The following is a 27454-nucleotide window of genomic DNA, read 5'->3' on the forward strand; positions in this document are numbered from 1 at the left end:
AGGAGGATTGCTGTAAGTTCGAGGTCACCCTCAAACCTGTAATAGTGAATTCCAGGTCAGCCTGGGCGAAAGCAAGACCCTGCTTTGAAAAAAAAAACCCAAAAAACAAAAAAGAGATAATTTTATGATAGCATTATTTATTTTAATCCCAGCATTGCACTGCGTGACAAGTCTTGGCTATATCACTTCCCCCAAGGCAGCTTACTTTGTGATCCAAGGCTCGTCATGTTTGCACTGGTTTTCTTGTCCGTAGATTGAGGATAATTCCACATATTTCCTCCCCAAGCATGTGGTGAGCATTAATTAGACAAATGTCGGCAGAGCCCTCGGAGCTCCTGGGGTTGAGGTGTTCATCCATCCAAGGTGTCATTGTCGTCGCCGCTGTCACGCTGCTTTGCTTGGATCATAAATAAAACTCAAAGCTGCTCAAGATGGAGACGATTTCTGTGGCTAAATCCCACCTGCCGCCTCTCTAAGTAGCAGTGCCAGCCAATGTGAGTCCCTGGACAGAGGCATGGATGGATTAAAGGGATACTTCACTTGATCATAGCCAAAAGGTTTGTGTCAATGAGCTTAATAGTATTTACTTGGTGGGAGTCCACAACAGCTGTCCTTTTTTTTGTTGCAGGTGCCAGGACTAAATCCAAGGCAAGTCTGGATTTAGCAAATCCAATTATTTCTCAGGATTTGCTTCCTTCCAAGACAGCACTTATCACAATCACTTCTTGATAATGGACACCCTGTTAAGTTGATGCTAGATACTTACAAGAATCAAGTATCCACTTTTTTTGTTCTTAAAAATCAGTTTCAATTTGATATAATAAGGCTTATCAGACATGTTTTACATTTAGAGTGAGAAGTTGCCTTTGATAAGGATAACTCCAAACAGCCAATTCCAAATTCTTGCCTTGATAACACCTTTACAAGAATTGCATTTTAATTGTTTCTGAACTCACAAAGATACTTTTTGATTAATTTTTTTTTTCTCATCTGCAAGAACAAGAAGGGAATTCAGAGGACATTCTAATTAAAAATGAAAATGAATCATCACACGAATAGCTTGGTATGTGATATGGAGTCATGAAAAATGAATACGGTCTTCCTCGAGCTGGAGTGTGTATTTTAATAGCCCAGAACACCTGGATGGTTCCCATCCAGAGAGAAGGCAGCGAGTGAGGAGAGTGACCTTGTCAGAAGCAAGAATCTATGCATAGAAGGAGGACGCCTGAGTGAACAGACTGACTGGTGACTGAAATTAAACACCCCTTCCAGGCTGAGGTGGAGAGAGCATGTATCAGCGGAATGACGAAAGGACACTGACAGCCATCGGCTCTCAAGCTGTTCGCACACAAGCGAGCTTGCCATGGTGACTTTCCCCCAGAATGTATTCATTCACTTATTTCACAGAAGGGATATACTGAGAGAAAAAGTGAACCTGACTTGAGTATATGTCAGTTCCACGATTAGCCTTGTTTCAGCTTTTATGTTTATATATTTTTCATTTATCTTATTTGTATTTTTTTTAAAAATGTATTTTTATTTATTTATTTGACAGAGAAAGAGGGAGAGAGAAAGATAGATAGATAGATAGATAGAGAGAGAGAGAGAGAGAGAGAGGGAGACAATGAATGGGTGTGCCAGGGCCTCCAGCCACTGCAAACGAACTCCAGAAACGTGCACCTGTCTAACGTGGGTCCTTGGGAATCAAACCTGGGTCCTTTGGCTTTGCAGGCAAATGCCGTAACTGATAAGCCCTCCCTCCGGCCCTTATTTGCATTTTTTTGTTTATTATGACTTATTTGAGAAAGACAGACAGAGAGAGAAAGAGGCAGAGAAAGAGAGAATGGATGCACCAGGGCCTCCAGCCACTGCAAACGAACTCCAGACGCGTGTGCCCCCTTGTGCATCTGGCTAATGTGGGTCCTGGGGAATTGAGCCTCAAACCGGGGTCCTTAGGCTTCACAGGCAAGCGCTTAACCACTAAGCCATCTCTCCAGCCCTTATTTGCATTTTTTATGAGACAGAGCGGGAGAGAGAATTGTCATGCCAGGGCCTCCAGTCACTGTAATCTAACTCCAGACACGTGTGCCATCTTGTGCACACGTGCAACCTTGCATGCTTGCATCATCTTGTGTGTCTGGCTTAGGTGGGTATTTCAGTATTCCTGAACAAAAAAGACTCTTCTGTAGTCTCCTGTAGATATGGAGACCGTACAGCCCAGGTTTTCAACATCTGCCCCTGTGCTCCCCTGTGATTTCACAAATTTCTGAAATGACTGCTCTAGGCTTCTGAATCATACCTGCTACACATATGCTAGCCTTACAGTAGCCTGTGCGAAACTCCTGAGCCAGGTGTACACTGATTGATAGGAAAAACATGTTCTGTCTGTCCATAAATGGCATGTGTTTATAGGTTGTGAACATTTTGCTTTAGCCAGTACAATGTTTATCCCAATAAACACAAGTCTGTATAACATTGTCTTTAATCCGACCTTCAACATGTCATGTGCTGGTAATGTTCTATTCTTACTTCCTTTTTTTTCTTGGTTCTAGAACCAGTTGCATGTTCCTGAAATAAAGAGATGAGACATGAGCTGCATGGCCTATGTCCTAACATCATCTCATGGAAATGTCAATGAGAAGCCAGCATGGGGCTCACACCTTTAATCCAGGACTTGGGAGGAAGAGGTAGGAGGAATGCTGTGAGTTTAAGACCAGCCTGAGACTTCAGAGTGAATTCCAGGTCAACCAGAGCTAGAGTGAGACTGTACCTTTGAAACAATAGCCTCCCCCCCAAAAAGAGCCCCCAAAAACAAACAAAAGAGAAGTACTAATGAGAAAATTTTTAAGGAGAGCCCTTTCCATTACACTGGCATTCTATACATTTTGATGAAGTCAGAATTTAAAGAACTCTATTCAGAATTTACCCATAAAGTTTTGTATGTAAAGTCTAGTCATAATCATATGTATTGCTCCTTATTTGATCAGGACTTAAAGTATGACATCTAAAAAGAGAGAGAGCATTATTTATCTGATGAGGACTGAATATTAAAAAGTCCAAGACTGGATAGAGTAATCCTTTGGAGGGAGTTTCTGAGAAAGAAAGTGGAGAGAAGCAATGGTAGTGGGTCACAGATCCTTATTTTCTTACTCATACACGTCCCTAGCCCTGGGCTTTTCTTCTCAATTTGTCAAAGTGTATGTTTATTTTCAGGAATGCAGGTACAGGGAGGACGTACTGCTAAACACTTGGCCAGATTTGATCTTGTGTACTTAGTAAACATTTGCTGAGCTGTTCCCAGATGCCATTTAGTTAGTTTGTTTTTTCTTTTTTAAATAAATTGAAAAGATACTTTCTAAGAAAACCAAAATGAACTCGCCATCTTATTTGTTCTTCTAACATTTTTTAATGCCTGGCAGCTAGGATTAACAAATTAATATCCACTGCCTTTATAGATTCTGCTTTTCTAACCGTGACTGAACTGGATGATGATTAGATATCAAGAATAAGGAAAAACTTGGAAGGATATTTACATACACATAGTATATGTATATAGAAGTATGAGGATAATTATCTATTATTGACCTATTACCTATCACCATCTATCTTTATACCTATGCATGTATCTGTCTGTATCTGAGCAAAGGATATTTACTAAATTCTAATATACATTTAGGATTCCACTTATGAGATTGTCTTTGGTGTATTAAGATGTTTTTTTTTTTTTCCTGCTATCCACTATACTGTGTGACTTCCTTATTATTTATGAAATTGACTCTAGCCTATTCTCTGTCATTTCATCACCTGGGTTTCAGTGTTGTTTTCATCTCCCTGAATATTCCTGGCACTTTAATAGCAACTTGTAAACCTAGCAGCATGCTGCCAATGGTAGATAAATAGATTTATTTCTCGGCAAAATATTTCTGTGGTTATTTTTGTGCAGGAATGTCTATTTTTTTAAAATGAAATAACCTCCCTCAATTTCTACAGAAATCCTTATAACATCTCTAAAAATAAATTTGAAGAAGATCACTTGTAGAAGAAGCCACGTTTGTTATAGATTTACTATAATATATATAAATATATTTTATATTGTGTTCTGTGTTGTGTATTTTATGCTCTGTGGCCTGGTTATTTAACGTTTCTCTCTCACATTAGAACAATCGAAAGTTGGGGAGATGCAATGGTTAGTATAATTGCATGACTCCCAATTTAAAATTGAAATGAATCCCTTGTTCCACGGACCCTGTATCAGTTACTTTCTCATTGCTGGGACAAAAACAAAACAACAACTTGGCTGGAAGCAGCTCGTGGAAGGAAACCAGAGGGCAGTATCTGCCATGGCTGGGAAGGCCCAGCAGGCCGGATCAGGACGTCAGCGTCACGTCGTCGCTGCGTGGAGGAGTCAGCAGGAAGAAACAGCAGAAGAGCATGTGCGGCTCAGCCAGGAACCCCCCCCCCAGCAATACGATCCTCTAGCAAAGGTCTATCTCCTAAAGGTTCCACAATCTTCCAGAACACTGTAACTAGCTGGGGATTTAAGTATTAAACCCTTGAGCCTGAGAGGGTCGTGATATAGTCAAACCACCATAGGTTCTTACTCTTAGACTGTCTGAATTAATAACTTTAAACTTCCAATCAGAGTTCTTGATGAATGTGAATAGGCAGTCACTATGAGGCGAATTTGTTGACTGTCTAAGACACGTCAGGTACTGAGAGCATGGAAGTAAATAACTGACAATAACTGCCTGGGGTCAGCTCCGAATAATTACCCCACCACAAGAGGGTTTTGCTGTTTATGTATTGTACGGATGTAGCTAAGTGAACATTCAAAAGTAAGTTTGCATCCTAAGGGAAATTCTGGAAAAGGAGTATTTATTTTGGCAGTTTTATAACTTTATTTGCCAGTGTCTGCTCCTCATCTCCGGTGACTGTCTCTAGTGCCATCCGGTAGACAGGTGCCAAAGGTACAGAGCTTGTTTGGTGAATCTTCATGCTCATGATGTTTTTTAGACAACCATGTGGGGATTCTGTGTGACACAGTTCTCATCCTAGTGGTCAAGATCCTTCACTGAGCATGGCGTGCACCCACACGTCTCCTTCAGGACAGATTTCTGAACCTCTTTGCGCGTCTAAGGGCAACTCTTGAAGCCTACTCTTGGAGGTACTGTGAATGTCGGTGGTGCATCCTCAGACTACTACTATGTCATCGGTGGTAGATTGGCCCTTCTCAACACCTTTCTTTGCAGGCGGCATTCTACCAATCCTTGTTGGAGAGGCCGAATATAAGGGATTGTGCTACCTTTTAAAAATAGTTTCTTAAAATAGCAGTGTAGTGAAAAGTGTTAGATGTGTCCCCAAACTGTCAAATGAATCAAGCCACAAGAAGGAGAAATAAGTGTTTTCCGCAAGGAATTCTAGAAGGAAAATTTCTTTTCCTTATGAATGTTGGTTGGCATTTTTGAACTTGGCACGGCCTCGGGGGAGATATTTTCTAGTGAGCCAAAGGATGGATGAACAACGAAAGTTAGGATTTATTATTCTTGAATAGAATAATAAACCTATGAAATTCAAGCTCTGATTTTCTTTTATTGAACGAAAACAGAAGTTTAGGAGGAAGAAGTTTATTGTCTCATGCATGCTGTATAATGCTGTTATTTTTTTTTTTAAACCGTCATGTTGTGCAGCTCCTCTTTTAAAAAGGAGCTTTACAACTTATCTTGGGAAATATGGTGCCACACATGTAGAATGACTTCAGCTGCAGCTCTGCCTAGAAATGTGTAGGGCTTTAGGAAGCCCCAAAGATGAGGCTGGACAGATTAGCATTTACTAAGGAGAAATGCAGTAAGGTAGTTCAGAAGTTTTAAAAGGTGAGTGAATTTGAAAAGTTGGGCAGAAAGCTGTTAATTTAATACTACCCAGAAACGTAGTTCTTATAATTTACATCAGAGTTGGTTTCTAAATAATGGAAAGGAAATATAGGATCATCATCTTTTTACTATAAAATTTAACAAGCTCAACTACTGTCTCATGGAAGTTTTTTGTCCCAATTTGAGGTATTTTATGAAATATGGCTTTTCTAGGAATATGATATGTAGCATTTACCTTCTCGTTGCTGGGGCCAAAGGTCAGACCCAAGGCAGCTGACAAGAGGAAAGGGTCACTTCATGTCACAGTTGGGAAGTTTTGTCATGGCGTTGCAGAGTGGAGCCTTGGCGTCCCGCCTCGCAGCAGCAGCTGGGCATAGGAGCAGGGGTGCAGTCTGGCCCTGGCAAAGGGGGCGACACACAGCACGCCTCCAGTCAGCCTCCGCCTCCCGGCTTGCTACCAACAGTGGACTGGGTGTGAGGTTCAGTCACCTGCACACAAGGCTGTGGGGGACATTTCACCATCAAACTACCACATGTTGATGTCAACTGACAATCAGGCCAGGGAAAGGGGCAGTTTAGTGTATGGCATTGGAATGTCTGATTTTCTATATAGAGAAAGGTAATGTCATCTTGTCTTCACCATTCCAGCTGTAGACTTGAAGCACAGAAACATTCACTAATACATGAAGATAATGGAGGGCTGTCCTGTAATTCAGGAGAGAGGAAAGAGTTCCAGTGAAATTCCAAAAGTACAAGCTGTAAGATGACAAACTCTGAGGTTTGCTTACGTGACAAAAGATGGTTGCTCAATAAAGATACCTTTGTAAGCCGGGCGTGGTGGCGCATGCCTTTAATCCCAGCACTCTGGAGGCAGAGTTAGGAAGATTGGTGTGAGTTTGAGGCCACCCTGAGACTCCATAGTGAAACCCAGGTCAGCCTGGGGTAGAGTGAGACCCTACCTCGAGAAACCAAAAAAAAAAAAAAAAAAAAAAAAGTTAAAAAAAAGATACCTTTGTAAGGTGAAGTAGGTGGTTGCTGGGAAAGATTGGCAAGCAGCCAAGAAACTATGACTTTGGGGATACCAAATGAATTCCTTAAAAACAAGAAATAGGGTTGGAGAGATGGCTTAGCAGTTAAGCTCTTACCTGTGAAGCCTAAGGACCCCAGTCCCCAGTTCAATTCAATTCCCCAGGACCCATGTAAGCCAAAGTGGCACATACATCTGGAGTTCCTTTGCAGTGGCTAGAAGCCCTGGTGCACTCATTCTCTCTCTCCCTTTCTCTTTCTGTCTCTCTCAAACAAGTAAAGAAAAATAAACAAAAATTAACCTAATACAAACTTAAAATGAAACAAAAACAAACAAACAAATAAAAAAAAACCCAAGAAATCAACAGGTAGGCAAATGGAAAATTGTTCAAAGAATATTAACTGGTAGGTTAGATAGAAGCCTGAATTTCCAGTAAGTTTGTGACCCAGTATATGGAATTGAACAGAACACCAAGATATGACTTTACATGTCTGTGTCAGATAGGTCACCATGAGAAGAATGTGCCACCAAGATTGGAGAGGATGGGGAAAGACTAGAACTTTCCTGCTGTGTGAGTCACAATAAATAGTACTGCTGCCTCACCAACATCTCAGTAACCAAACTGCCAGTCCTAAGTGAAAATAAAAACATTCACTTGTTTCTCTGATTGATTTGAATTCAAGAATCAGCTATAGATTCCTTGGAAAATCAACCAGTGAATCCAGATTGACTTTATGGTTAGAATAATTAACAGCCATCCCTAATTTTACACTGTATTAATCTCAAGATTCTCCTTATCTTTAAAACTTATATCACCTATGAGGAGATGCCACACAATCAACAATATTATGGATTTGCAATTTTCTTACTCAAATCTCTGAGATAATCTCTTTTTACAAAATAGAAGTATAAATTCCTTTTATAGATGAGTAAAGATATCATATTGTGTTTGTCAATATATATTGATACTAAGGATTAACTGTTCCTCCATTAACTTTTTTGCTTGTAGACTTTTTATTGTGTATGTCAAAGGTTAAACTTTGTTCACAACCTTATCTATCTTCCATAGGGGAAAAGGAAGCTGTTCAGTTCAGAATTTTCACTGGCACAATTACTCATTGTTTAAAACATTTGTTTCCAGCTTCTATACTTGTTTCTGTGTGGAATTTTTCTATCATTCTTAATACAACTCAGACTATTTATGTGTTTTATGAATTTGTAATCTATGATTATTTTTCTCTTCTTAGTTCCAAGTCTTCTTGTGTTAGATATTCTTTCTCTTTCTCTCTTTGCCTTCTCCTTCTGAAAGAGATTTATAATTTATTGCTTGGGTAATACCATACAGATCAATTTTTAAATGTACTTTGTGTCATTTCAGTGGGATTTTGGCAGGAAGAAGAAAGTAAGACTTCTGCTATTTCTTTGAGTTAAAGTAGTTATTCACCCCCCCCTTTTTTACAGGATACTCTTTATTCCATTGAGGAACAACTGGAGTGGCCCCATCGATCCATCATATTTCTTTCTTGTACTTCAGACCATACAACTTCAAAAATTGCCATCCATGTAGCTATCAATTTTCCTATCACCCATTTGTCATCTAGTAAAAAAAAAAAAGAAGAAAATGAAAAAATCAATGCATGACCACACTTTTTTTCATGCTAAAACCATAGATTTACTTATTTTTCACATTAAAACTATTTCATGTAAGACAGCCATGCTAGTCTCATTGTATTCTAATATATTCCATATATAGTAAATATAATTTTTAGGAGCAAACTTCCCTTTTTCATTTGGGCCACAGACCCCTGGGGCAAGTCAAATAGAATAAATAAAGTGAATAAAAACCCTTCCTAGCAATTACGAACAATCATGACTTAGAGTAGTAATAAAAAATTTTAAGAACCTCAATTTAGGTTACTTTTTAAGGGTATAAAAGTTTAATTCTTATTTTAACACATTCCCCTTAGAGATTCAATGAGAAATGCAATGCTAAATCCACCAGGCTCACTCACAGTCAAACCCCCAGGGACAAGGCAGTACAGGGTTCTCAAGCCAGAGCGGCCATGCTGAAGACCTATGGCTGTCTACCGTCATGCTGTTGCTGTCAACAACCCCAGGGGACCAAAGCCTCCCCACGCACATCAGTCTTTACTTGAGTGTCGAAGGCGTGGCCAGTGATGTTGCCGCCTGTGGTTACCCTCATGTCTCTTTCTCGGAGAACAACAGTCTTCACATTTCTATCCTAGACTTGGGCAGAGCAAGTAAAGAGAATAAAATTTTCTATTTTCTGTCCAAATGATGAAGATTCTGCCCCAGAACCTGCCCATACTGGAAGCAAGATCTTCTTCTTGCTTTCAGATGGTGCTCACCTCCTCACCAATAAACCCAGATTCTAAGTTTTTGGTGGGAAGCTCATAAGTAATGCCACAGTTACAAAACTCAACCCAATTTTTTGTGTCGTTTAGCAATCAGATGAGTAATTGAGAAATTACTGCCAACATTGACGATACAACTGTTACTGCCACAGTGATGTCACCCAGTGACTTCAAAGCTGTGGGTCCTAATCCAAGAACAATGGTGGCGTCTGTCTTGAGTAAGAGCCTGGCCCCCCAGGCCTGTTCTGGGAAGCTTTCATGTGATGATGAATTCAGAACATGAACATCCCGGGGAGATCAGGCTATTTGCACTGGAGGTAGGATTATGTCAGCTGGTGTAGATCGCATGTTAATCCCATTACCCACAGCCTTTCTTCTGCAGTGGCTCAAGTCTAGCATTTGTCCCTTAAAATACCATATTCCCTTATTTTCCTCATTGTACAATATATTCACCTAAATATTTTGCTAAGTAGAATGTTGCTGTGAATTTAATCTTCAGATCCAAGTCTTAGCATTTATCTAAATGGCTCAAACATTGGGGTAACTCAATATCAACTTCTCAGACTTCTATCAACTGTGTGATATTGAGCAAGTCATGTAATTTCTCTGAGAGGGATGAGTACTTGGCATGTGTGATGCTGTTTGTAACTGATTCACAGATATTCTTGGTTTTCCTACTATCTCAAAAAGCCAAAGCAGGAATTCAGCCAAATGTGGATTTTTGTGTGTTTGAGATGTCGACTAGGAGGAGCAAAGCCCTTTGTTATCTAGATGAAAGTGTTGAATAAAGAAAAAAAGTTTAAGATCTGGAGAAATGGCTTAGCAGTGAAGGTGCTTGCCTGCAAAACCAAATGAGTCTAGGTTTGATTCCCCAGGACCCATGTCGGCCAAATGCACAAGGTGGCACATGAGTCTGGAGTTTGTTGGCAGTGGATGGAGGCCCTGGCACCCTCATTCTCTCTTGATCTGCCCCCCCGCTGCCGCTTCTTTCTCTCCCCTCTCAAATAAATAAAAATATATTTTAAAAAATAAAATAGGGCTGGAGAGATGGCTTAGTGGTTACGGTGCATGCCTGTGAAGCCTGAGGACTCAGGTTCGATCCTCCAGGTCCCATGTAAGCCAGATGCACACAAGGTGGCGCTTGCGTCTGGAGTTCGTTTGCAGTTGCTAGAGGCCCTGGTAAACCCATTCTCACTCTCTCTCTTTCCCTCTCTGTCATAAATAAATAAATAAATTAATTAATATAAATCTTTAAAAAAAATAAAAAAAAATAAAAAAAAATAAAGTAAATTTAAGTTGCTTCCCATTCCATGGTCAATTGAAGTCTAGATCTATCATCTGCATTTCCATAGAAGGAGGTTAGTGGGAAGTTAGGATATCCTGGCCTGCTTAGTTTCTGATTTTCCTCTTGTTCTATTCTGTCCTGTAGTGTATCAGCCCAATGTGAATATGGAATCTCAGTTGATCTTCAGCTGCAAAATATCTCTCAAACAAACAATATTTCAGTTTACATATTATGTATTTCTATTTATATATTATATTTTTAGACTTCATTATTTTAAAATTTATTTTTGTTTATTTTTATTTACTTATTTGAGAGTGACAGAAAGAGACGAAGAGGCAGATACAGAGAGATAGAGAGAGAGAATGGGCTCACCAGGGCCTCTAGCCACTGCAAATGAACCCCAGATGCATGAGCCACCTTGTGCATCTGGCTTACGTGGGTCCTGGGAAATCAAGCCTTGAACCGAGGTCCTTGGGCTTCACAGGCAAGCAGTTAACCACTAAGCCATCTCTCCAGCCTGAGACTTCATTTCTTTTTGAAAATTAAAAACACAATGTCAGTGCCCACTCATCTGTTTTCTGTGTGTACAATTTTCTGTACCGGTACATAAAATATAATATATATATTTATATATTTATATATTTGTGTTTATAGCATGTATAATATGCATGAGTTTTGTATTTTCACAAAGCCTTTGTACAGTGGCATTTGGATGTGTTTCTCATTCTATTCATGATTTTTCTTTAGCACGTTTTTTTTCAAGATCTATTCATACTTGCTTTAGTAAGGGTTCTCTAGAGGAATGAAATAATTATAAAGGGTTTATGATGTATACTTGTTTTACTAGATTCTCCCAAATAGTCCCACAAAATGACTTTGTTAAGTATAGAACTATATTCCTTTTCAGATGAGATCTGGTCCATTCAAGGATGGTATGGCTAGAGACCTATTCTATTTCCCATTATATCATGTTGTCTCTTACATTTGTGTGTCCCATTGGAATAATGTGGCTGCACTATATATGTGTATAGATGTTAATAGATCTGTTTCTAGATCTTACTTCCTTTTCCACAAAACTGCCTTCATTATTATAGCTCTATCAACTTTTAATATCTGGTTGAGTGAATCTCCAAGTTATTTATTTATTTATTTATTTATTTATTTATTTATTTGAGAGAGGGAGGGAGGGATGGAGGGAGAGAGTGAGGCAGAGAGAGAGAATGGGCAAGCCAGGGCCTCCAGCCACTGTAAATGAACCCCAGCAGCATGCACCACCTTGTGCTTCTGTCTAACATAGGTCCTGGGGAATCAAATGTGGTTTTGTAGACAAGTGCCTAAGTGCTGAGCTATTTCTCCAGCCCTCTTTTTATTTTACTTTTTTAGGATTATGTTTTTTTTAGAATTTGTAGATATAAACTTTAAAATTTTCATTTTAGAACTGCCACATGGCAAGGTCCTGTGGCCTTTATTTTGGCTAACTGTTCCAGGTTACATGATCGCTGGGGAAGTCAGATCAGCAGGGTCTTGAGGCAGCTGGTCACATTCAGTCCACAGTGAAGAAGGAGAGAGAGAGAGAGAGAGAGAGAGAGAGAGAGAGAGAGAGAGGCTGCTGTTCAGTTAGCTCTCTTCTTTTTATTCAGTCCTGGATCCCAGCCCAAGGAATGGTGATGCCCACAGTTAAGGTGGGTCTTCCCACGTCAGTTAACCCAATCAAGATAATCTTTCAAAAGCATGCCCAGAGGTTAACCTAGTATAGATAATCTCTCACAGGCAAGCCCGAAGAGTCTTTTCTTTGGTGAGTCTAAGTCCTGTCAAGGTGTGACAATTGATATGAACCATCACATAAGTGAATGCTTTTTTTTTTTTTTCCCCAAAAATGTTACAAAAGGATTGGTGATAGTACTTGGAAAAATAATGTAGTATTATTATTTATTATATAAATAAATTGTATGTGTGGAAAAGAGTACAACTAAAAAAGAAAGACAATTTAATATTTTTATTGTGGCTCTGTGAAAATTTGCCAGGAATAGAGAACTGATGAACTCATTGGTGATGGTTTTCAATAGCTTCTTTCAAGTGAGGAGATTCTTCTACATGCCACTTGCTGGTACTAAAGTGTGTTCTGTGTGAGGGGAGGTGCATATCCAGGGTGTGCTGATGATGTCTTAATCAAGAAACTTGAGGACGTGCTTTTCTTGTGTCTGTCAGACCGCAGGAGGAAGTTTATGGAAGAAGAGAGTGATCATAGCGTAACAACTATGACATTGGCTGATGTTTGTGGTTCTCAGGTCAGTAAGTTGCAGTCTCTGTTTCTGTGTAACAGGATTTGAAGGTTCCTGCTGAACTTGACTCTCAAGGTGTTCAAGCTTCCCACTGATCACAGGAAATGACAGGATAATTACTTGCTGGTAAGTGCTTTGATCACTTTAAAATGCTGTTCAGTGCGAATATCGTATAGGATGGAGAAAGAAAGACAAAGACAGAGGGACAGAGAGACATGGGGGAGAAGAAGGAGAGAGCATGTCCCCCAAGCCCATCTCCACTTTTAGTAGTTGCCTTATCCATCTTTTTCTGTATTATAATTTTTTTTTTTTTTTTTTTACAGAAACACTAGCGTCCTTTTGTAGATTGCTTCTTTCTCTATAGAATTCTGGCTTTTAGCTATCACCTGGGCAGCCTTTGGAAACAAAACGATAACAAAAGCAACATACGGTCACTTCTTTGCTATGTGGATTTTTTTTCACCCCATAGCCTTTTATCTTTATATGTTCCTTTGTGTCTGACATTCTGCATTTATCACCCCATGTCTAGTTGCAATAGGGTATTATGAGATGGATAGCTGAGGAGATGACAGGAATACAGAGAAATTCAAGTTTTCATTTCCTTTGTTGCTGGACTTTTAATAGTTCTCTAAATCTGTATTTATGGTCTCATCCAAACCTCCTTTTTCTATTTAAAATAGAAGGCAGATAGTAGCCTTTATTCCTAATTTCTTCCTCAAGTATTTTTATGATTCTTATTTTTATAATGTTATTAGGTCTCTTTATGACAAAGATCAGATAAATAGAAATATACTCACTTATATTCAATGAATTAACTAAATTAGTATATGCTTAATGATCTCAGAATCCTCTTTTCCACAAGTCGAGATGATTGTAATCTTAGGCTTCCTTTTTCCAACTTCATGGGTAGCAGCCCACGGAACAAGCATTTAGAAAGAGATTTTTCTGATGGGTGGTTTTGTCATTTTCAAAATGTGCATGTCTTGCTGGAGTATCAGATATGGAACTTGAAACAGAATTTTTAAATGGACAAAGTGTCTTAGCATGCCAATAGTGATTACATAAGAATTACCTCTGATGAATGAGACATTTAATTTTTAAAATAATCCTAGTATCCTGATTTTACTCACCATTAAAATGGCGGTGCACCGTAGAGACCTTTTGAGATCATTGAAAATGAATTTCCATGGGCAGATGGTGAATCAATTCGATTTCTTCCTAGGTAGGTTGAATCTCATCTTGGGGGTGGAGGCATACTTGCATATTGTTTGGGAATGACACCCTTTGCACAGCAGTCACAGTGGTGCATTCAGTGGTTATGTCACTCTGATGCCAAAATGTCTAACATAATAGGAAAAGGTTAGTCTGCTATCTGGCTATTGGTCAGCATTTGCCATGTGCGTTTAGAAACATCGGAGAAACCTATACACATTTCAGATATATTTCATTTGCTTATCCAGGTAGAAAAATGACAGAAAATTGCCAGATATTTTGTACAGTCGTGCCTTGTTAGACAGCCTTGCCTCTCTCTGCCCCTGTGGTCTCTTGTTCTTTGGATGGTAGAGATAGTGGTACCAACTTCTGAGCCAGGCCCCCACCACTGATGGCTGTCAAGACCTCGGGAACTCCATTGTCCCAACACAGGCAAGGCGCCTGTTGCTCATGGTGTCCGAAGCCTATGCTTAGCACGTGTAAGCTTTATCCAGGCCTGTGCTCCCTGGGAGTTGAGCTGTAAAACCCTAGTCCATATGACTAGGATTCTGGGTTGATTTCTTAATTTTTACTTCTGGCGAAACCTCATTATTCTAGGTTAGAGCTCTGACACTGTATAGGGTTAGTTTTTGTCACCATTTCTTCCTTTTGCCTAGAGGCTACATCTCATTATCATGGTCTCCATACCCTGAAGCAGGTAACATTGTTTCCCATCTTAGTCTCAGTGTTTCCTTTACTTGACAACTGCTTTCTTCTGCCCACCTTGTCTGATGCCCTGTGTGGCAGAGTCCTGAAGAGACTAGTCTGAGGTTCAACACAGTGCAGACACTGCATTTCAGCTCCTCTGAAGTCCAGGTCTCCAGGCATATGTATTGCATTGTGTTCTATTATCTTTGTTCATGTATAGCTTCTTTCCCTTTCCTACCACACGACTGCTGGAATTTCAGGACGTTTTAAAGCTGAAGCGATGTGCCAGGGTTATGCTGTTTAATTTTTGGTTCTCAAATGTTGCAAAGAATAATTTATCCTTGCATAAAAAGTACAGAGCAGAAGGGAGCTCTGATTAATGTATTTTCCATCAGACTTATATCCTACTTCAGTATTCCTTTATATCGCTGGTAAGTGGAGATCTAAGGTGTACATATCAAGTTAAACAGTTCTACAATTGTACTGTATGCACTAGGAAATACTGCTTTCAATCATATTGACTTCTAAAGGCAAAATGAATATTTAACATGTTAAGAAAATTCAGTATATATTTATTTCTAAGTCACAGCTAGCTAAAGTCTCTTTCCTGAATTTTCCATGCTGTCTCTCAATGTATTTACACTTGAAATATTTTCTAACTATAATATCTTTTCCCCTTTTTTTGCTTTCATTATTTAGAAACTTTGTATGGACACATAATGTGTTGGTACCATCATTCCATTCCTCCCTGCCCTCATTCCCCTGAGGGTCCTTCTCAGTGGGATTGCTAGCATTCCCCATGGGGTTGTGGGTTAGGAGTTGTGAAAGCAGCAGTCAGTCAATGTGTGCGTTGGGGGGAGGTCTCTAGATATTTCCTCCCCCCCTGCGGCTCTTACAACCTCTCTACCCCAGCCATGGTGGGTGTGCTTTAAGTCTACTTCAGTGCTGAGCTCTCAGCAGCTTCGGGATTTCTGCTTTGGTGCGTTTTGAGTGTCCTCAGTGTCTGTCTGCATCACCCTGGCTCAGGTTGTCAGGATGATTTTCTTTCCTTCTGCCATTTAAGCAGTAAATCAAGGTTACATTGGAACTTTTATGAGGTCTACTGACCTGAAGTTACTACTGAGTCACACTTGTCTCCACAATAGACTTCGAACTCAGAGAAAATGACTTTGTATTCTCACTTCCCAATGAACTGAAGACATTCAATACGTGTTTACTATATTCAAGAGTTAATCTTGAATGTGGTAGCATATATCTGTTTCAATCTAAGGTATTCCTTTCACTCTGAATTAGTTCAAGAACCTTAAAAACTGTGTGTGTGTGTGTGTGTGTGTGTGTGTGTGTGTGTGTGTGTTGGGGGGGCATGCACATGCCATGTGCACATGTGGGGTCAGAGGACAGTGAGGTGTCTATGTTGTCCCTCCACCTTTATTTATTTATTTATTTGAGAGCAACACACACAGAGAGAAAGAGGCAGATAGAGAGAGAATGGGCACGCCAGGGCCTCCAGCCATTGCAAATGAACTCCAGACGCGTGCGCCCCCTTGTGTGTCTGGCTAACATAGGTCCTGGGAAATGAAGCCTCAAACAAGGGTCCTTAGGCTTCACAGGCAAGTGCTTAACTGCTAAGCTGTCTCTCCAGCCCTTCCTTCACCTTTCTGGAGACAAGGCCTCATGCCACTGAGATCTGCTCAGGAACCCATATCTGGAATTGGGAGCCAGATCAGAATGCTACAGAGACAAAGATTATTCTCTCTACTGTCAAACTCTCACTAGTATTTGGCTAAAAGAGGGGTTACATACATCAAATTCTCCCTAAATTAATCAAGCTTATCCCATTAAACTATGCTGATTTCACTCTCTGTTGGAGAATCTGTTCTTCTCTCTCAGGTAGCGAGACCAGAGGAGATGAACCCCGCACACTTCAGTGAAGGCTTAGCTGAATCAACAGAGGAATGGGGAGACGAGCTGCTTCCATGCTGAGCCTGGTAATCAGGGCCAGGGTGAAGGAGAAAGATCCTGAGCACACTCAACACCTACCAAAGCCGAGATCCAGAGGCTCCTAAGTGCTCATTACTGAAGGAGACTTAAAACTCACCCACCACACCCCAGGGAATTTGCAGAAGAGGGGGCAGAAAGATTGTAAGCACCACAGGTTGAGACATCATGCCCAGAGGCATTCTCCTCCCCCACCTCAAAATAACTGACTTCTGCTCCCACAACACATAAAGTACAACCCCATGGGGAATACCTGCAACCCCACTGAGGAGAGTCCCCACTGGAATGGGGGCAGGGACAAGGGAAAAGAGGGTACCAACACATGATGTATCCATACAAAATATGTTGTTAATAATAAAGAAAAAATTAAAAGCTTCATATGATCATTTTAATAAATGTCAAAAAGCATTTGGAAAAGTCCAACATTATTTTATGATGAAGATGATATACAGGAACTTTCTCAACCTGATAAAGGCTATCTATGAAACCCCCATAGCTAACATCGTACTTGATGGTAAGAGATTCAGTGCTTTCTCCCTGAGACAAGGGACAAGACAAAGATGTCTCAAAGGTGCCTCTACTGTTTTACTCAGTTTGTGTTGCAGATTTGAACCAGGGAAGTTTTTGGCTTGAAGAGAAAACAAAAGCCATCCAAATTGGAAAGGAAGAAATAAAATTACATTCACTTACAGACAAGATCTATAACACACACATACACACAAACACACACACATAATTCAATAAAAAATTTTAAACTAGTAAGAGTTTGGTAAAATTACAAGATATAAGATTAATACTAAAAATCAACTGTAGGGATGGAGAGATGGTTTAGTCACTAAGGCACTTGCTATGTTCAACTCACCAGGTCCCACGTAAGCCGCATGCACAAAGTAATGCAAGCATGCCTAGTCGCCCATGCACACAAGGTGGGCGCACACATCTGGAGTTTGATTGCAGTGGCTGGAGGTCCTGGCGTGCCCTTTCTCTCTCTTTCTCGCTCTCACTCTTGCTCTCCTGCTTACTTATTCTCTCGCACAAAATAAAAGGCTAGTTTGTTGGGCTTGCCTCACCTTTTTTTAAAAACCAACTACATTTCTATTCTAGAAAAGAATATTTTACAAACAAAACTGAAAAAAAACCTAAGTTAAAATGATTTAATAGGGTCTGGGGAGATGGGTCAAGTTTGAGTCCCCAGTACACACCTCAAACCAGATGCTCAAAGCGGCATGTGTCTGGAGATCATTTACAGTGGTAAGGGGCCCTGGCAAGCCCATTTGTCTCTCAAATGAAGAAAAGGGATAGAGGGATAGAAATATTTTAAAAATAAATAATTTTGGGGACTTGGGAAATGGCTTATCGGTTATGGAATTTGCCTGTGAAGCCTAAGGACCTGGGTTCAATTCCCTAGGACCCACATAAGCCAGATGCGCAAGGGGGCACATGTGTCTGGAGTTCACATGCAGTGGCTAGAGGACCTAGCATGCCCATTCTCTCTTTGTCTCTATCTGTCTCTTTCTATATCATAAATAAATAAGTAAAATATTTAAAAAATAATTTAAAATAAATTCTAAGGAAGAAATTTAGTGATTACAAAGCAAAAATAACAAAATATTGTTGAAAGTTATTTGTGATCTATGTAAGTAGAAAGATGACCTGTGTTCATGGATTAGAAGTTAACATTTTGAGCTCCCAGGAAGAGCAGGTACAAGTTTCTGCCAGTGTCCTCGACTCGTAATGGGGCCAGGCTTCTCTGGCGTTTTTGGGTGTGTACAATGGAATACTCTTATCAGTAGGGACAGAGCTTTGGTGTAGGAGGGTGGTATAGGGACCAGGCTGCAGTTGGTAGGACTGGACAAGGAATTCATTCGTCTTCAGGGTTTGCAGTGCCTGCACAAGCTGAGTGGCTCAGGTGTTTCTGCCCAGGTACTTCCCTGGGACTCAGGAGACGGAGCTATTTTCAGCAAGACCCCCAGGCTATGCAGCTGTTTTGTTGGGGGGAGGGCTGGAGGGTGGGTAAATTCCTGTGGGGTTTAGTATTCAGAGTTTTAATATTTTTATATTCTATTTTTGTTTCCGAGAAAGAGAGAGAGAGAGAGAGAGAGAGAGAGAGAGAGAGAGAGAGAGAGAGAGAGAGAGGGAGAGAGGAGCAGAAGAGCCGATGTTATTCATCCATGAAAGCATGGACGATGTATGGAGTAAGATAGACTTCAGTTACATTCTAGTGGCACTGTTAAGTTCTGTGATTTTAATGTCAGTTATAATAGTAATAACTCATAACTTATAAGGATTTTACAGGCATGCATCTTGGCCCTTAGAAAACACCCAATCAACGTTGGTCTGCTATGATGGTAACATAATGGTCAACGATGGCTCTAATGACCGCGGTGACAGTGATGGTGTGATGTGCCACTTCTCTCTTCAGTATTCCTTCAGACGTAACAATAGACCTTGTGCAAGTACAATTAATTAGTAATTAGATAAAATAAACTGCAAGAAAGGTATCTACTCAATAAGTTAAGAGTTAAATGGTACAGTACCTGCGCTGGCATCTGACATAAGAGCCCGAAAGTGAACAATTTTATTCTAAGACTATAATTTAAGCTAGTAACTATACTCTTTTTTTTTTTAAATACAAAGTTAGATTTTAAAGAAGGCAAAATATTTTATAAACGTTTGGCCTTTGGGATGGGAAGATGGCTTAGTGGCTAAAGGTACTTACTTGCAAAGCCCAACGACCTAGGTTTGATTTCCCAGAACCCACATAATATAAATGGTACATGCACCTGGAGTTTGTTTGCAGTGGCAAGAGGTCCTGGCTCATCCATTCTCTCTCTCTCCTTACAAACAAGTAAATGAAAATATTTTAAATTTTTGTGTTCAAAGGTGGGCATGATGGTGCACACCTTTAATCCCAGTACTCAGGAACTAGAGGTAGGAGGATAGCTTTGAGTTGGAGGCCACCCTGTGACTACTACAGAGTGAATCCCAGATCAGCCTGGGCTCGAGTGAGACCCTACCTTGAAAAACAACAACAACAACAAAAAAACAACAAAAAAAACAAACAAACAAAAAATTATGTTCAAATTTGTAAAATGCTTTTATGAGATAAAACATCTTATTTTATTTTTGCCTTAACTTTAATTTCATTTGATAACTATTTAAAATGTGAACTGTATTTTCAGTCTTGTTCACATATTTTGCTGTTTCATGTGTGATAATCCTGATAGCCTTTTGCCCCAGAGTTGGGGCTGGAATCATATACTCTAGCTGTTTCTGGAATAAAGTCTCTCCCTTCTTGAGAAATGCTTCCACCTCTTATTTAGCACGGTTCTCTAGGACTTGGAACTTTGAAATCTCTGAGCTGGCTCCCTCTCTAAGTTCTCCCACCTGCTCCCTGGGATCCATGTTCATGCGCTGTGCGTCTGTGCGTCCAGCCGGGAGTCGGGGGAGAGCAGCTCGGGCTAGGCGCGAAGGGAAAGCAGCAGGTGGCTGGGCTGCCACTCGCTGCTCACCGGGCCGGATGCCCGTGCTGTCCGGAGAGCTCCTGTGTGCCACCCCAGGCTACAATCTGTGCTCATGGCCCATCTGGAAAGAGAAAGCACACCTGTGAGTTTGATTCTGATTTAAAATTTCTGATAGAAAAAAGTTAATTATCCTTCCATAGAAAGGAAAAAGTTATCATAGTACCTTTCTTAAGACAAAGTTCTTTAAAAATGGTTGTAAGTAGATGCCATGCCATATGCTTTTAAGTATGTTCTATTTAAATTAAGAATGCCTGGAATGGAGCTGATAAATTCTTTCCCTCAGTTATTCAATGTGCACTTATTAGATACTGACTGTGTGCCGGTATTTGTACATGAAATAACTTTACTTCAGAAAGTTTAACTAAAGTTAAAATTTTTTTTAGTTGTCATACAGAGATTTAGGTAACATTCACTGGTATTTACAAACATATTTAAAATAGTTTTATTTATTTATTCATTTATTTATTTGGGGGGGGGGAATGGACACGCCAGGCCCTCTAGCCAGCACAAACAAACTTCAGATGCATGCACCACCATGTGCATCTGGCTTATGTGGGTCCTGGGGAATCAAGCGTAGGTCCTTGGGCTTTATAGACAAGTGCATTAACTGCTAAGCCATCTCTCCAGCCCCAAATCTATTTTTCAGTTGATTCTCATTCCCTGTTGTACCCCTAATCCCTCTCCCCTCAATTCCAACTCTAAAATACTCCCCACTTCTGTTTACATGTTACCTGAGCCGTTTCACCCTCCTCTCGCCCCTCTTCCAGTCTTTGGCCATCATTCCATACCCATCGGTTCTACCCATGTCTGTCCCCTATATGTTCACACAGTTATTACAAGCTCAGACCTGTACAGCAGAGAGAACATATGGTTTGGTCTTTCTGTGTTTGGGTCACTACACTTAATGTGATTCTTTTCAGGTATCCATTTTCCTGAAAATATCATAATTTCATTTTCCCACACTGCTGAAGAGAATTCCATTGTGCATATGTACCACATCAGGAAGCTTAATCTTTCAGACACCTCAAAATAGATCCAGGCCTTTCCATTTAGTATAGAAAAATGCACCGTGCCAGGCAGCATACAAAGCAGGCCTGGAGCTGAGATATTTAGGCTTGGATTATTTTTCTATCCTTGAGGCAACCACAGGTTCAAACTGCTGCTTCCAAATTTAAATTTTTGCCCAATTCAACAACCAAGAATTTCAAGATCAGCCAGGAAACAACTGTATTTCTTTGGGGAGTGTTTAATCTGGGCTTGAATTTAACAGGTGATTCTATACTTGTAAATTCTAGGGTTCTGAGCTGTTTTCGTTTCTTGAAGCCAGCATGGTAAGAGTTTTAAAGGAATTGGTAAATGTGTACTCCCACCTGCCCTGGCTGTAGGACTCCAGTCCACTCTCCACGGTGACCAGCAGCAGCAGTGATGGCCCCACAAGGTGGCTCGCTTCACTTACAGACTATGCCATCTTATTCTCCTCCGCGAGTGTCAGCTCAGCTGAGAGGACCCTTTGCTGGAGCATGACATCACTATCACGTGAAGCCATCAGCTTCCCCTGCAGCGAAAGCCCACCATCTGTCCCCTTGGCCTAGCCTCTGCCCATGGGTCTGGGAGATTTCCTAGCACCCTCTCTTTTTTGGTGATGAGGAGAGGTAGAAGCTGGGATGGGGGAAGGGGGGGCTGCTGTTATCTCGTAGGGAGCCAGGTGGAAGAAACTCTTAAGTGCAGCCTGATAGCACCAGGACCTGCCTTTCCCTGACTCTCCCTTCCTGCATTAGTCACAGAAGACTGGGTCATTGTGATCAAGGTGATAAGGTGCACAGATAACCCTGCGACCTTAGTGTTTTATCTCCTCATTAGGTAGGTGGTGCAGGAAAGTCACTGAAGCATGGCTTTTGTTTGTAATGGAGGAAACATTTCCTAAGCACTTAGCCTGGGCCTCCAGTCTGACTTGCTGGTTCCTTTGAGACTGTCTTATGTCATTTCTGACCACAGTCGCAGCTCCAGCCTCTCCAGGCATCACAGTGTGAGTGTTGAGACAGGATCCTTGCAAACAGAGGGGCGACGTCAGCTGGTGCGTGCTGTCTCCCTTGACCCCCACTTGGGGTTAGTCGGTGCTAATTATGTAGAGCTCTCCATCCTGGTGCAGCTCTTTTCAGTTCCGTATCAGAACACAGGGCAAGGAAGACAGAGATGCCCCAGTGTAATCGTCCATAGGACAGAGGGCCGCAGTATACACATAAAACTGATGGCAGTTTTATATTTTATATCTTTATGTTTTATAATGCAGTTTTGTATCACACATGATAATATAATTATGTTTCACATATTTATGTATTTTATTTGAGGATACTGGTTTAATAACAAAATAACACTAGTGGAGACAGCGGCAACATTCTGTTGTCAGCACCTAACAGAGACTGGTATAGGCACTCGTGAGTAGGAGGTCTCTGCATTATTCCCGAAGCAAATGCAATGGTGACCTCATCTCGGGTACCACTGAAGCAGGCCATGAGGATCATGGGAGCTGAGGCTGACCGCTGCTCAGCAGGCCACGTGGACACGTGAGGAGCCCTGCCGTGTGTTCAGTCACTTAGGTTTTGGCTGCTATACAGGGCTTTGGTCTACTCGGATAAAAGCAAGAGTCTTATTTGGAAAAGGAGCAACCGGTCTTCCGTTCCGGAATGGCATGCTTACATCATTTTGCAAAGCAAACTGCCATTAGTCAATAAATCTACTGTAACTGAACCAGCATTCAGGGTGATGTACCTAAAGAGGCACCATGGAATTTGAGAGGTTAATTTACAAGAAGAGGGAAAAGATGGGTGAGGCTGGTATAGTGGTCCCTGCATTTAGGAGGCTGAGGCAGGAGGATCATGAGTCTGAGGTCAGCTTAGGCTACGAGGCCAAAGCTGGGTGACATACCTCTGGGTAGATGGGGAGGGGATGGGGTGGAAGTCAGCTCAGCCCTGTTCTCTCACTGTTGCCTTACCTCAGTCAGCTCCCGGCTCTAGATTCCAGTGGTTTGCCTGGGTTTGGAGGGAGCTACTTGAAACATATACTTTTTTTTCTTTCTTCCGAACCAAGATAAGTAATTAAGACCTATACAAGTTTACCCACTTCAAGCATGTTTACACTGCTCTCAAAGAGGTGTGGGCATGAGGCTGGAGAGTCTCAGGCTAGCCTAGGCTACATAGCCCAACCTTCTAAAAATAGCATACAGTGGACAGTGGATGATGTTCATTCCGTGGTTGTGCCAAAAAAGGCAGTGAATGCCCACAGCCAGTCCAAGACAATTTTGGGGGAGGGGTATATTTGAAGTAAGGTTTCACTGAAAAGCTGACGGTCCTAAGTATGAAGAAGTGTTTTCCTGTACACAAGTAAGTGTGCACTCGGTGAGCTGCAACCACACGTTACCGGGAATGAGATTCGCTTTCCACCAACAATTTGCATGTTCGCATAGTCCTGCTTTAAAGGGATTATGAGGTTCATCTCAGGGAAAGGAGCTGGAGCCCCGGTGTATGTCCTCAGCGCTTCTCCGTCCATCGCCACACAGTGACCTGTCCTGGTGACAGTGCCAAAGTGGAAAAGTAATGTTTGTCTTCACTGCTCTGGCCCAGCTCTGCTGCTCAGGGACAGAGCAGAACGCCTCTCACCCGTGCGGCCTGGGCGCGCTGGACAAGGCGAGTCCCCAGCAGAGCATCGCCGCCACCTCTCAGCTTCAGCCTTGGCGCGGCAGGCTGTGACACAGCCCTCATATTAGGGAACGATCTCTGTCCCCAGCTAGTACTTTCTAACTTGGGATTATTTTGTGAACACAGATTTCATTAGAAAGCGATCGACCTGAACATCTGAGGACTCATGTTCCGACGCTAAGCTCCTTCTAATCGCTGTAATGTGGCTCCATTCTGATTTTATGCAAGGATAGCAAACTTCACACATAAGCTATTGATTAATTACGCATCTGAGAGTGCTGGCCCAGTGCATTGGTGATTCCCTAAAATTTCCTTCCATATTTTCCTTGTTCCTGTACCAGTGGCTACCCGCCTTCTAATTAGCCTTTTCATCTTTCCATTTATAAATAGGAAACCAGAATTATGGTTTATCGTCTATCTGTGAACTCACACAGGGATCTCAGAGTGTGACAGGTGTGAAGCATGACTAATAAGAAAATTATTTTTTTTCCTTCCATACTGAACAGCTTGAACCTTGTTCAGATTCCAGGACTGCTTACAATACCCAGGCCAGTTGTGCCAGCACATTGTGTTGACGCGGGGCACACGCGCGTGGCTTGTGGCCACAGAGCTCACACTCCTCCTGGAGAGGGTCTTTGGTATTGCATGCTCTGACATTTCACATAAAGGAAGAACAGCCGCTGTAATGGGCCCAATCCAATGATAGCAAAAGGTGAATACAGTTACTGCTTCTGGGAAGTAAAATACTCACTTAGTGGAGGGAAATTATCATTTCTAAGTTGAACATTTGGTTTCCTGAGTGTGAAAGTGTCGGCACAGCTTGATAACAACATCTCAGGCTACAGTAGTACCCTTTCCCCTCCCAGAGAGGGTTCTTCCTCCCAAATTTGTCTTTACAACACTCCTGCAAAGCAGATAGGCTCAGGTGCTATTGGCCACATTTTATGGATGGAGAACATGAGAGGCTGAAAAAAAAAAATCAGTGATTTGTCCTTGGGAGCCTAGAAATCAATCCCGATCAGGATTTCTCAACCTTGGAGGTATTGACATTTTTGACTTGTCAATTCTCTTCCAGGGTGGCATGGGGGGTGATCTGTGCACCAGGATACATCAGCCTTGGCCTTGTTCTATACACACTAGATGCAAGAAATGCCCCCAGCTGTGACAACCAAAATGTCTTCAGACAGTGTCAAATATCTCCTCAGGGGCAAAGTCACCTTCAATTTAGAAATACTGATCTAGAGGAGTCAGTCTGGACAATCTCCCATAGCCTAAAGGAAACTATGTAAAACTTGAGTAACTGAATTTTCTGTTCGACTTTCCTAATATCTTATACGTGTAGGGACAGTAGGATTCACCATTGTAAAGTAGTGGTATGCATTTCTTTCAATTCTCACAGCCAACCCGTTTTAATCTTATTTTACATACAAGACATGAACACGCAAAGCAGTAGTTGCCCTGTCTGAACTTACAGCTGGCAGCGGACTGGCTTTGTGAGGCTGTGCCCTGTACAACCTCAGAGCACAGTGTGCTTGGAAGAAGGCTGTGCCACCATATTGGAAGTCACCACCATTTCAACAAGTCACCTGACATTTTCAGTTTTCTTTGGACTTCAACAGTTCCATTGTCCCACTAGAAACTTAGAGAGCCTGGAGCTGAGTCCAAAAGTCTCAGAGACTGTATACTTAACATTTTCACTGTAGTGTCTCATATATTTTTTACCTGTTCATTCATTCGCTTATTCACTGAGTCAGCTGCACTGGTAGTTTATTACCAAGCCAGTCCCGGCAGTGAGGAACAATGGAGACACAGTGGATGCCACCCTGTCTCACATAGGGCACACCTCAGGGGGAATGCAGGCCAGCAAAGAAGCACTCGTGACTCAGCATGGTGTGTGATGAGAGGAGGGGCCTGGTCGCTACGGGAGCTGGTAGAAGGATTCTTCCTGAGTCTAGGGAGGTCTGGGAGGCTTACAAGCTGAGGTATGAGGGCTAAGTAAGAGTTACACAGTTGAACGGTGGAGAATAGGTGTGATCCAAGCCGGAGGAAATGGCAGCTCACATATCAAGAGCAAAGGGCAAGTTCAACATAACCAGTGGATTACAAACGGCTTAGTGTGGATGGAGGGCGGAATTAGCCAACTTTCATGGCTGTGTTGTTGCGTCCCCAACGACACCACCTTGGCTCATTTCTCACTCCTGTTGCAGGTCACATGCTGTTGAGCTCTGGTGTAGTTCTTCAAGTCTCTATTTTAGGACAAAGGCTGGGAGAGCAAGTCCGAGTTTACATGCCATTCTCATGACACAGGAAGAGGTAGGAATGGCTGGACCACTGTCTGCTGACTTCATGTTCATTGGTTAACTACATGTGTGGCCAAGCCCTTCATGAGTGGAGAAGGGGAGGATTCTCCCTGCAGGTGAGTAAGACAGATCACCTAGGAATGGCAGGTGTGGTGAAATTCTCCTAAAGGGAGAAAAGAGAATGAGGACATTAATATTTTTTTGACCATGGAAGTGTTAAAGAGCAGTGGTAACTCAGGAATTTACAAGGAACTCCACATTTTACTTGGTCATTCACAGGTCCTAGGCTATGTAAAGTCATATAGATCATAAAATATAAGGGCCAATCTATTTTTTTAATTAGGTACTCATTATTTGGTTGTAAGGGCTATTCAAAAATCTCGTTTCACAGCTAAAGATTGGTCTACCATATGATCCAGCTATAGCACTCCTGGGCATATATCCTAAGGACTCATCTCATTTCCTTAGAAGTACGTGCTCAACCATGTTTATTGCTGCTCAATTTATAATAGCTGGGAAATGGAACCAGACTAGATGTCCCTCAACTGATGAGTGGATAATGAAGATGTGGCACATTTATACAATGGAGTTCTACTCAGCGGTGAAGAAAAATGAAGTTATGAAATTTGCAGAAAAATGGATGGACCTTGAAAGGATTATACTAAGCGAGGTAACCCAGGCCCAGAAAGCCAAACGCCACATGTTCTCTCTCATATGTGGATCCTAGCTACAGATGACTGGGCTTATGCGTGAGAATGAAAATACTTAGTAGCAGAGGCCAGTAAATTAAAAAGGAGACATAAAGGGAAGGGAAAGGAAGGGAGGAGGGTACTTAATAGGTTGATATTGTATATATGTAAGTACAATGATTATTATGGGGAGGTAATATGATGGAGAATGGAATTTCAAAGGAGAAAGTGGGGGGGGGAGAGAGGGAATTAACACGGGATTTTTTTTATAATCATGGAAAATGCTAATAAAAATTTAAAAAAATCTCGTTTCATAAAATGATGGTGATTGTGATGATAGTGATGAAAGGGAACCAGAGACAAATAATAAGTTCATTTTTTTTACTAAACATAACTATTTTAAAAATACATTTATTTATTTGCAAGAGAGAGAGCGGGGAGAGAAGTAGAGAGAAAACATTGCCATGCTGCTGCAAATGAACTCTAGACACATGCACCTTGTGCATCTAG

This window comes from Jaculus jaculus, chromosome 11 (genome assembly GCF_020740685.1).
Source record: "Jaculus jaculus isolate mJacJac1 chromosome 11, mJacJac1.mat.Y.cur, whole genome shotgun sequence".
NCBI classification, from domain to species: Eukaryota; Metazoa; Chordata; class Mammalia; order Rodentia; family Dipodidae; genus Jaculus; species Jaculus jaculus.